The sequence below is a fragment of the Elephantulus edwardii genome, unplaced genomic scaffold (assembly GCF_000299155.1).
Source record: "Elephantulus edwardii isolate Elephantulus edwardi_28Jun2011 unplaced genomic scaffold, EleEdw1.0 scaffold00029, whole genome shotgun sequence".
Taxonomy (NCBI): domain Eukaryota; kingdom Metazoa; phylum Chordata; class Mammalia; order Macroscelidea; family Macroscelididae; genus Elephantulus; species Elephantulus edwardii.
The window spans coordinates 3,416,997-3,429,810 of record NW_006399779.1 but is presented as its reverse complement, the minus strand read 5'-3'; positions in this window follow the sequence as shown (position 1 = coordinate 3,429,810).

The following is a 12,814-nucleotide window of genomic DNA, read 5'->3' as shown; positions in this document are numbered from 1 at the left end:
AAGGATAGAAATGATTGCTTCTACCTTGTCTAGGGAAGGAAATCCTATTGGTGCAGAGGTTAAGCGCTGAGCTGCCAATGAAAAGGTCCTTAGACAGAACTCACCAGCTATTTTCCAGGGTAAAGAAGTGGCAGTCTACTCTGTAAAGAAGATTGACAGTCCTGGAAACCCTGGAGGGTATTTCTACTCCATCCCACAGGGTCGTTGTGAGTTAGAATGGACATGGCAGCAAGTAATTTGGTTTAAGGTTTGAAATATATCTGGGACAAGCATAGTTTTTACAGAGGGAACATAAAGGTGCAAGGTTGGAAGAAGTGGGTTTTCTAAGTGTGTTTCTTTGGAATGCTGATCAACTAGGTTAACATGAGCTCCCAAGGTCAAAATGCCCTACAGGGTTTCATTTCACTCACGAACTCATGGAAAGCAGCAAGTTAAAAAAACCTTGGACTCAGGGGAAAAGGGTTTTGAATGATTAGAGATGTATGCAATGGGAGGGATAGAGGGCTGTCAGTATGAAGCCACATATTTGCTGTAACCATCCACTGTTAACTGCTATAAAGTCAGCTATGACTTTGCATGAGGAAACTCAAGATTCCTGTAACATGCTCATGATCACAAGTGAGGATCAATTCTGGCTAAGTCCATTACGATCTGTAGGATCAATTTCAAGGCCTTTCTTCCTAGCGTGTCCTAGACTGCAAGCTTTGCTAAAATTTATTTAGCTTTATAGCAATGTGCAAGGCTTCAATGTCATTGCTGGCTATGTATGAGGTACACTATCTGGGAACTGATCCTCCGTATCTATATGGAAGACCACTGGACCACCAGCGCCTCTGAAATGATGAAAGAGAAAAGGAAATCTACAAACCCTGTCAAGTCTACACTGTTGTCTTCAGACTAGCAGTATGTCCATTCTCTGGGAGCTTCTTAGAAGTGCAAATACTAGATATCACGAAAATATTAGTAATTCTGCTGTCTTAAGTTTGTTTCATTTTTTACCTTAGTCCCACAGAGAAAGCTTCATTTTATTTAATTCATTTGTAATAATATTTGTGTGTCTAGAAAATTAAACTGAAGCTCCTTCCCCATTAAATTTCTTTGTTTGCAATTTTTTTTCAAGAATGGAGTTTATCCTGAAGTAGGGGTTATTGGAAAATTAACATAGCATTCTTTTCTCTCAAGGAATTGCATGGGTTTAGTAGCTACCTTATATGTACCATTGTTGAGTTAATTCCAACACATCAAAGTGTTGTGTTTTTAATTTTTTGGGTAGCTATCTTGTTGCATCCTTCTGACTGGGTTTATGTAGACATTTTATATCCCGGTAAGAAATGAATCTTCAGTCACTGATTATGTGTCTAGTTCACATCTTTAGAGATACCTTTAATGACATTTTATCTGAAGTATACTGCCCTCAGTTATTTGTGTATCCACGTTTCCAAAGTTGTAGAGACTGAAGTTGAGGACCTCTTCAAACTTGTTTAGGGTCTGCAGAATGAAAGAAGCCAGTGGTTTGCCCTTGTACATTAAACTTGCTCTATATTTTCTCAGTAACCTTTTAATCCACTGCCTCACATGCTCTGCCCTCAACCAAGCCCAGTGCCCAGTTTCTGGGTGGCCCTTTGGCAGTGGTCATGAAGCAGAAGCTACTCACTTGTTAATTAACAAGGGATCATAAAATCTAGCCCCACTGGCATCAAGTAGATTCTGACTCATGTTGTCTCTTTAGGACAGACTAGAACTGCTCATTGAGTTTCCAAGGCTGTAAATCTTTGTAGGAGGGAATGTTTCGCCCTTTTTGTCCAGAAAAAAAAATTGCCAATGGTTTGGTTAGCAGCCAAATATTTTAACCATCGAATTAAGCGATTATAGGAAGCTCATTCTGCAGAACTGTCTTCTATATGGCACAAGGAGAAATACAGGTGGAAAACAAATCTGATATTCCCTTAACTGAATTTGATGACACTTCTTTGTCAGGAGGGCCAATAACATGGTGATCTCTTCAGAAGTACCTACAAGCAAATTTCTTTCTTTCTGGAGTTACTGTACCTTGAGCCAAGGAAGGAAAAGAATCTTAGAAAAGAAGGGAGAAATGACTGCTATCTATTACAAAAGAGCACCTTTTCTAGTCATTGAATTCTTATGCTTTTAGTGAGCCCCTAAGACGAAAGCATATCTGACCATTTCAGTTGCCTTTTAGATGTTGTTGTCATTGCTGTTTTTATTAGATGCCATTGAGTTAGCTCCAACTCCTAGCCACTTTATTTACAACAGAATGAAACACGACCTGACTTGGGTCATGCAATCTCTGCCCTGCTTAAGCCCAATGTTGTTGTCACTGTGTCAACCTATCTTGTAGAACCTCTCCGTTGCTGACCCTTTCTTTTCCACATGCTGTCTTTCTTCACAGAATAGACCCTCCTTATAACATGCCTAGAGTAATGAGATGAAGTCACACCATCTTTGTTTCCAAGGAACGCTCTGGTTACACATCTTCCAAGTCAGATTTTGTGCTTTTGACAGTCCTTGATATAGCCATTATTTTTCCACCAACACCAAGATTCAAAGCCCTCAATTCTGTGATCTTCCATATTCCTTGTCCAACTTTCACATGCATATAAACCCATAGCTTGGGTCTGGCACAAATTAAGTTTAAAGTGTCTTCCTTTCTTTCTAGCATCCTAAAGAGGCCCTGAATCTGCCCATTGTAACATAACTGATTTCTTAGTTGCTGCTTTCATGAGTCTTTTAGTAGTTTTGGTTACTTGTTCTTCAGGATCTCTAGGTGGTGAAAAACAGTTAGCTCACCCTTTTCCTAACTGAAATGTTAGAAGTTTCAGTCTACTTGAGAACTTCAGGAAAAGACCTAGAGATCTGTTTCTGTCATATAAAAATCAATTATTTAAAACTCTGTGCAAGTTCTACTTTGACGCACATGGAGTTATCACTGTTTTGCTGGCCTTACCTGTCACCTCAAGCTGGTCATAACCATTCTCTCTCTGGGACAGATACATTCTTTCGTACAGGAATCAAAGCATGCTTGATATAGGAAAATGACAATGTTTTTGTTTTCCAAAGAGTCATCTATAGAATATTTCCACACTGGCTTTTCAAATGAAGTCAATTCTTGCCAGTTCCAATTTACAGATGAAAAAACTGAGGTTCAGAAAATCTAGGCATTTTGCCCAAGGTCATCTGAGAAGTAAGTGGCAAGGATGAGAAAAAAAAAAAAAGAATCTTCAGTCTCCATGCCCTGTCCTCTTTCTACTACCCTCCAGGCATCCCAAGAGAACTTCTGAAAGAGGAACACAATCATTAATGAAGTCCAACTGTTGGCCTGGGGCAGTGGAAGCCTTCAACATGCTTCTAGAAACAAGTTCCAGCTTTGCTGACAAGCATGTCCTGTGTCAGTATTTGGACCAGCCCTCAAAGGTCACCGACAACAAGATTTGGTAGCTGAAAAAGGAAATACAGAAGGCAGATTGTTTTTAATTGAAAATGAGAGAAAAACAGGAAAACAAGTGGACTTATAGGCAGGCTGAGATGATGATGCCTTGATGAATTCCTTCCTGTTCCTGGAACAGTGTTTTCCATTTATGCCTCAAAAGAACCACAGTACATCCAATGTTCCTGGAACTTCAATACTGAGTTCTTTGACCAATTCAAATTTACCTGTATGTACTGGGGCTTGATGGTCTGCAGAAACCATGGCAGAAGCTTGGGGAAGGAGAAATTACTAAACCATACTTCCTGCCTTTGAGTCACTTCCAGTTCTGAGGGAAAGACTGATCTGTTGTAAACAATTCTCTGGAAATGAGTTTAGTTCTTTAACTCTCAGTGAAATATTAAGTGCTGTACGAATCCAAACAAGGCAAAACACACTGTGACAAGAATAATGGAAGACATTGGGTGGAGGAGGCATTTGCAGTGAGCCTTGAGGGGCAGCAGAACCTAGACAGTAGAAACCAGGGAAAGGCATTCTGACTGAGGGCCAACCAGGAGTATGGGTCAGGTTCTTTACACTGGTGACTCGTTCAAAGGACAAAGATCTTCATTCAACCCAAGCTCTGATGTCAAGGGCTATAGTTTTAAAGTGTTTATTGTCCTGCTCTTTATGCCTTTCTCTTCCATCTCTAAGAATTAAATAAGGGCAATTCCTATACCTTGAAGTTTACACAATCACCATTGATGTATGTCTCCTACTACACCATCTTTTCAAGTCCTCATTAATATTTCCCATTCCTTCACCCTCCTCCCCGTAAACTGCCCACTAAACTCTACTATCCTAGTAATTTACATGCTTCCCTTTTTTTCTGTCCCGTTCCCGTTTTGGACATTTATACACATTTTACTAGTTCCTAACAATATTATAACAGTCCTATTCAATATTTGTCCCTATGAGACTGAGTTCACTCAACATAATGTCTTCTAGGGTCTCTCATGTTATATAGTGTTTTAGAAAACCATTACTTCTTAGTTATGCATTGTATTATGTACCACAATTTCTCAATCCATTCATTCATTGATGGACATTGGTGTTATTTCTGTTTTCTTGTTATTATAAATAATACTGCTATGAACATAGCTGTACCTATCTCTGTTCATGTGTCAGTTCTAAATTCCTTGGGGTATATTCCTAGGGCTGTCATAACAAGGTCATATGGGATATCTATGATCTGCCCTTGGAGGAAACACCAAACTTTTACAATTCCACCAGCAGTGCATGAGAGATCCAATCTCTCCACATCCCCTCTAACATTTATTGCCTGCTGTCCTGTTAGCACGGTGTGGATGGAGGATTGTGTAGAACACAATGCGCATAAGTGAAATACAAGATAAAGGAACTATTGCATGTAAACAAACAAACAAAAAGGAGAGTGAAGGGCAGAAAAGGTGGAAGGAGAGATGATCACTGGGATAGTGGGAGTTGGGGGAGACAAAAGAGGACGAGGACCTGTGGGGTCTTGGGGAGACAGTGTGATACAAAACATGGATAGGTGACAGTTAATTGTATGAAGTGCAGGATGCATGAGGGTTGTATGGGGCCCAATGTATATGGATAAAGTATAATGTGTAAAGGTGGTTATATGCAAATCAATTTTTTTTAACAAGTGGAATGCCATGGAAAAATGTATTATTTCAATGAACACTGGATATTGTAGATTTAGAAAGCATATAATTCTTGTTTTGGCCAGTTCTTAATTTGGAGTACTAGAAAAGATCTCCCCGGGAGAGGAGCTTGTTAAAAGTAGAATCTGCAAGGAAGTGGGGGTGGAGTAGGAGAGTTGGGGCATTGTCAAGGTGAAAGATTGAGTCCCACCCAATCCTCTGAGAAGATGTGCATTTGGATGGATTTGTGGACTTACATTGAACTTGTGATTTTATGCATACATACTTAACTGGGAATGTAGCTTATATCTATCTATCTATCTATCTATCTATCTATCTATCTATCTATCATCTACGTACCTACCTACCTGCTGATTAGTAAACTCTGGTAGCCTAGTGGATAAGGAATTGCATAATTTATAGCCTCTGAAACCTACTGGTGGAACAGATGTGAGTTGGTTCCGACTTTATAGCAATGAGTGAGCTGATTCCTCTATTAATTTTGTTGTTGTCCTAATTGTGTTAGGCAAAGATTCTTTTTAGCCACAAAGAAACTCTCTCCAACCATACATACCTCTGGTAGAACAGCTTACTCCCCACACTTGGCTACTTTTCGAGAACTTATAAAACGAGACTCATTTTACAGTGTTTGTCATGAAAGAATCATGAAAGAGCTTTTTGCTCTTTTTTAAATTAAAAAAACAACAACACAGCAAACCCACAAAACATGTAGGGAGACCCAAGGGGGTAAGAGATGAGAGCAGAAGGGAGAGGACGGGTAGGGATGAAATCACAGGGCTGCACAATTTGGTGGGTGGAGGGAGTGGGTAAAGGAAATGAGAAAGATCCAGTGGAAACCAGAAAAGACAGGGTAATGGTGAGCATAATCCAATGGTGATTATTATTATTAGTTTTTTTATGAAGAGATTGTCTTTTCCATCTGTGGGTTTCCCATTTGGGAATAGGGGTGCAGGCTTCTGGCTGCTTCGTGTTGAACAGGGATGTTGAGATGAAGGGGAAAGGAAGCCCACTTTATCACTTTACTAGTGGTGTTGAATTGAAGCTGCGTGCTTTCTTGTTCAGTTAGAAAATATTTTCATGATGTTTTCTGACCTCTGGACTGCAAGGTGTTTGCATGAGTGAGTCCAGTGGGAGTGGCTAGCTGAACTTTGAGGCTCCATCCACTTTTGCTTCCTTGGCTGAGAGTTGTATTTCCCTTTTGTTTCTGGAACCAGGCTCAGGGTTCAGGTTCTGGAATAAGACTCAATGGAGTTAACCTAGAGAGAACAAACTTGAACTTTGGAGGTGTTACTTACTGATGTACTGGAGGAGGAGATGGAGAGAAGTGGCTTAGATAAAGTTCCTCATACATACCACGCACCTCTCCCCAGGGGCCAGGTGACACTCCCCAGGGGCTGAGCGGCTCTCCCCATCACTTAAAGACAAAATGAGTGCAAGTGTATTTCTTATCTCATTTAATTCTCACATGTAGACATTATTATTTCCATTTTACAGATGAAGGAACTGAACTTGTAAGAGGTTGAGCAACATAATGTTGGTAGGTAGTCCATAGCACGTTGAGTGGTTCACCAAAGCTGTAAATATGAATATAGTATTTGAAGTACAGATTTGGAATAATTTGGTACGTATTTTTCACTGCTTACCAAGCCAGGAAAAGTAACTGTGTACCAATGCCTATTAGAAAAATAATTCCCAAAAGTTTGATTAAAGGTGAATAGTTCCAGTAAGCTTGCAAACTTGTAAAGGAAGGAGTGGCTTGGGGGCAGTCCTTGAGGGTCAAGTTCTCTCTTGAATCATCCTGTGTCCCCAACTCTTCTTAGTAGACGTGGACTACCACCCTTCTGTCTTGGGAGTCTTGTTACCTCTCTAGCCTAGCTGGGCTGGAGTTTTTATGATAGTGTTTAACTCCAGCAAGTCTCTACATGAGCCTCTGATGTAGTGTTGGAACAAAACAAGGGCTGGGGAAGGCCCCATTTAGAATGAGTCAGGAGGAGTCCGATGCCTGGTTGCTTGTTAAACACTGTTTCCCTCCAGGTATGCACTTTCCCCAACAGTCAAACTCTGTCAACACAAGTCTGGGCTTCCCTCTCCCCACTTAGGCAAACACTGTCAATAGAAGAAAAGGGGGGAAAGAGTTGAAGGCTGAAGTTTTAAAATCCATGCTTTCAGTGGAAGGATCAAGGGCCCTTCACTTGTCAAACATTATTTGAATTTTGTAGAACAAACACTGAAGTATAAGTTACACCGTCAAATTCAATATTTGGTATGTGATAATAATCACTGGTGGAGTTTTCACCTAGTTGCCAGTTAATTGCTTTGCAATAAAGTAGCAGACTCACAGAATTTTAAGAATTTATTTGAGTTATTAAGCAGTTTGTTGTTTGGGGTGTTTTGAAGATCAGGTATTAAGTGATTCATACAGGATTATTTAATTATTTGAAGAGTGAGCTGTGAAGAAGTCAAGACTTTTAACTCTTATCACAGTGTCCTTTCAACTATATTAGTTTTAATTCCATTTTTTGCTGATATTAGTATCTACTGTAATAGAATTATGGTGTTCTGCTGGCAGAGTGCATTATGTGCTGCACTGCTAGCTAAGAGATTGGTGGTTTGAATCCAGCAACTGCTCTGGAGGAGAAAGGTGAGAAGTTTCTCTGGTAAAGATTTACAGTCTCAGAACTTGATTGACGTTTGCTATGAATCCAAATCAAATCTATGACAGTGAGCTTAATTGTTGTTGTTGTTGTTGTTATGTGCCGTTGAGTCATTTGCGACTCATAGTGACCCTATGTACGACAGCCCTAAACCCTGCTCTATCCTGTGCCATGCTCATTGCCTTTGACACACCCATCCTGATTACCCCAGTCACTGAATCAATCTACCTCATAGAGCATCTTCCCCTCCTGCGCTGTCCCTCCACTCTGCCCAGCATGATGTCCCTCTCTAAAGACCTGTCTCTCCTTACAACATATCCAAAGTATGTCAGGCGAAGCCCCAGAATCCTTGCCTCCAAGGAGCAGCCTGGTTTAACCTTCTCTAGGATGAATCTGTTTGTTTTCTTGGCAGTCCATGGTACATTCAATACTCTTCTCCAGCACCACAGCTCAAAGGTGTCAATTCGTCTTCTATCCTCCCTAGTCATTGTCCAACTCTCTGATGCATAACAGGTGATTGCAAAAACCATGGCCTGTATCAGGTGCACCTTAGTCTCCAGAGAGACACCGTTGCTCTTGAGTACTTTAGAGAGGTCCCTAACAGCAGACTTTCCCATCGCAATACGTTTTCTGATTTCCTGCCTACTGGTGCCAAGAGTATTGACCATGGAGCTGAGCAGACTGAAACTGAACAATCTCAATCTCTTCACCATCCGTCCTGATGCTACTGATTGGTCCAGTGGTAAGAATTTTTGTCTTCTTGACATTGAGCCTCAGTCCATATTGAAGGCTGCAGTCCTTGACCCTCTGCAATAAGTGTATGAGGTCCTCCTCAGTTTCAGCGAGCAGGGTTGTGTCATCTGCATAACGTAGATTGTTAATAGATCATCCACCAATCCTAACGCCACACTTCTCCTCATAGAGCCCAGCCTCTCGGATAATCTGCTCTGCATACATGTTGAAAAGGTATGGAGACAGGATGCATCCCTGGCGTACACCCTTCCCAATTTTGAACAATGCAGTGTTGCCCTGCTCTGTTCTGACGACTGCCTCTTGGTCCAAGTATAGGTTTCGCATTAGCATGATTAAATGTTCTGGGATTCCCATTCTTCTCAGAGTCAGCCACAGTTTGTTATGATCCACACAGTCAAATGCCTTTGCATAATCAATGAAACACAGATAGACATTTTTCTGGTATTCTCTGCTTTCAGCTAAGATCCATCTAACATCAGCTTCAATATTCCTAGTACCACGACCCCTTTTAAACCCAGCCTGGACTTCTGGCAGTTCTCTGCTGATATACTGTTCCAGTCGTTTTTGGATAATCTTCAGTAGAATCTCGCTTGCATGTGAAATCAATGATATTGTTCTGTAGTTTCCACACTCAGTTGGGTTGCCCTTCTTTAAAATATCTTAGATTGCTCAAAATACACTTAAGAAGTGATCTCCCAGTAAATAACTAGTTTCTGTTAAACATCCTGACTCAGCATCTCTAATACTGTGCTCAAGGGGCACATTCTGAAGTCAGATTGCTTGCTTTATACCTCAGCTACTTTAAATTATCAGGAAATTTTATTTACCTTCCTTTTTTTTACCTGAAATTTTCTTTCTGTAAATGAGAATATTAAGTGTCGTGAAAATCGAGATATTACTTTTACAAAGTATGTACATAGTATATAAAAGCAGCTACCATTATTTCTATGACGTCAATATTAGCTTGCTGTTATTGTTAAGTGCTGTAAACTCAACTACAACTCATGACCCTATGAACCACAGAGCTGAACCTTGCCCTATCCTGACCATCCTCAAGGTCTCTCTACTGCTCAAGTCCTCTGTAATCTCTCTGTCAATCTATCTCATGGAAGGTCTTCCTTTTCCCCAGGACTGGTCAAACTTGAAAGCATGCCCACAGTATGTGAGACGAAGTTCTTCCATCTTTGCCTCTAAGGAGCATTCTCCTTCCATTTCCTTCAAGACAGATTAGTTTGTTCTTTTGACTGTCCATAGGGTATTCAATACTTCTTGCCAACACTATAAAGTCATTCAGTCTCAAGCATGGGAAATAATAAGAAAGAAAATATTTATCTGCTTTTAAAAGATCAATATTCATGAAAATTAGTATAGGAAAGGTAATGAGAAAATCTGCAGTCAAGAAACCCATGCAGCTTTTGATAATCTAGCACGTACTCTCCAAATTATTCAAATACAAAGCCTTATTTGAGTGTATGTGACAGTTTCCCCAAGGAAGATATGTTAAGGACTATCAGATGAGAGCGTTATGAATTGCAAGATAGAAAAGGTAGAATCCATGAATCCATAATTTATATAGGAACTGGACATTAAAATTGTTGTAAACTGATCTTACACATTAGAAGACAGGACAGACTCAATGACCTCAAATATCCATGAACACTTATTGAGATGAGTGAAGGGAAAGAGTCTGGAATGAATAGATGATGAGATGTTGGTGTTGTAGAACAGTAATGTGCATTACTAATGGATTGGAAAAAATATTTTCTCTTAAATCACAGTAGAAAAAAGTTTTTCAATCAAAAGAAAATTATATGAGTTAAGATCCCTATTTATAAATGTCAGAATCCACTTGAACTAGCTTATGCAGAAGAGGATTTATTACAGAATAGTTGTAACTTTCTAGGAAGCTGTGATGTTAAGGGTTTGCTGTTCAAAATAGCTTTCCTAGCCACTGACTTAGACTTTGCCATGTAGATGGGTGGGGATGTAAAAATAAGTTGTGTTAGCCCATTCATAAGAGGATTGTCTAGTAACCATTTGAGCTAATCCTATAGCAGAATTTGAGACTCTTACCACAGCAAAGAAGCAAGAGAAAGTAGTGTGCCTTTTGAGGGCCAGAGATTCTTACACAACTAGACCTATAATAAAGAAGTGGCAGTGGCAGTAGAGAGAGACCTGACATGAGACAGGACTGCTACCTGACAGAACCAGAGCTAAGAGACTTTGCCCAGGTTTGCTGGAGGACTAGAGAGGGGAAGAGCCATAATTGGCATGATTAAGAGCTTTCTAACACTGGCATAAAACCACAAGCCTGGAGGGTGAGGTACCTATGAGCAAATTTTAGAATCTGTCCTGACTGGGTGATTGTATCTTGGTACCAACCTGAATTACAGCTTTTTAACTTTCCTAGTATGGTTCTGTGTGGTCTGTGAGATCTCACAACAGATTTTAGACCCAATAGAGCAGAAGTATTAGTTTTAGGATAAGTGGAAAGAAACACGGGCACGTGGGAGATATGTTTGATCTCGTGGGAATTGATTTTGTCTTCTGGATGTTGTCGATGAGTACAATTCTCCTTTGGGAGTTGGTAAAGGTCAGATATGGAGACCTCTACATTGCCTTTGCTCTTTTTATAGAGACCTTTCAATTAAAATTTGAAACCATTGTAGAAGGACTCTCCCTGGCATTATATCTACCTTTTTTCACTTGTGATACCAAAAGCCTCATTTGTAGCTCCTCAGAAGCACAAACTATCCAAGAATTGCCAACATCTTGGAGTGTAAAGAGTAGTTACTAAATTATGTCACTTCTGCTTTCCAAAGTTTGAATGGATGAATTTCTTTAAAGACTTTAAATCACATAGATTCTGGGAGATGTAAACATATTCCTCCTGCCCCCTTCTAATGTTACATTTAGTACAGAAAAGCACATTAGAAGGATTATTAAATAGGTGTTGAGTAAAACCAATATATAAGAGGGCCACTGGATGCTATGTTTACCCACTTTACATTTTACACATGTAAGATTAGTTTTTCATAGTATGCTTTGTGTTTATTTCTATTTAAGACTTAAAGTTAATGTCTAAACCACTAGCAATTATGACAATAACACAATCTGTATCTGTAATAATGATGATAACTGTTATAATAATACCTGACCCTAAAATGGGGGTTGTTGTAAGGCGCCCTTGAGTGAAGTATGACCTACACTGGCCCTGTGAACAACAGATCTGAACCTTGCCTTATCCTACACCATACTTACACGTCCTGATACACTAGAGCTCATGGTGGCAATCACTCTGTCAGTCCACTTGGTTGAGCGTTTTCATCTCCTTTGCTGACCCTCTTGCCTTTTCTAGCGTCAAGTTCCTCTCCAAGGAGTAGCCCCTCCTAGCAACATCTGAAGTATGTGAGAAGCTTTATCATCTTTATCTCCAAAAAGCACTCTGGCTACTTTCTCCAACACATATTTGTTTGTTCTTTTGCCAGTCCATGGAATGTTCAGTGCTCTTCTTTAACACCACAGCCTAAAGGCTTCTTCTGTCATCTTTATTCATTGTCCAACTCTCAGATACATGGCAAGAAATTGGAAAGACCATGGCCTAAATCAGATGCACCTTCATCCTCAAAGGATGACATTATTATCCCTCAATATTTTGGAGAGGTCTCTAACTGCATTCTTCTTCATAGAGTCTAGCTTCTCAAATAGTTTGCTTAGCATACATATTGAATAGGTATGGAGAAAGAATATAACTCTGTCACATTCCCTTCTTAATTTTAAACCAACTGTGCTGTAATCCCAAACACTTGTGGTTCAAATCCACCACAGGAGAAGGATGGACATTCTCCTCCTGTGCAATTTACAGCCTCTGAAAACCCGCTGGAGGGTCAGTTATGGGTTGGCTCCAACTTGACAGTACACAACAGCAACAAGTGTTCCCTTGCTCTGTTTGCACAAAAGCCTCTTGGTCAAGGTATAGGCTTCACATGAGCACAATTAAATATGGGATTCCCATACTTCTAATTGTTAGCCATAACTTGTTATGATCCACACAGTCAAAGGCCTGCTAAAGTTATATGTGCAATATATTACTGGTAATAAATTTAAGATTGTAATAATACTAAAAATAAAAACCATAGGCATTAAATTCAATGCTAATAAGTTTTATTATAAATAAATTTTACTATAAATAATAATATAGTGCTAAAGTATAATAATAATTACACCTTAATAATAATATTTTAAAAATAATAATAAAATAATAATTATGCCAAACA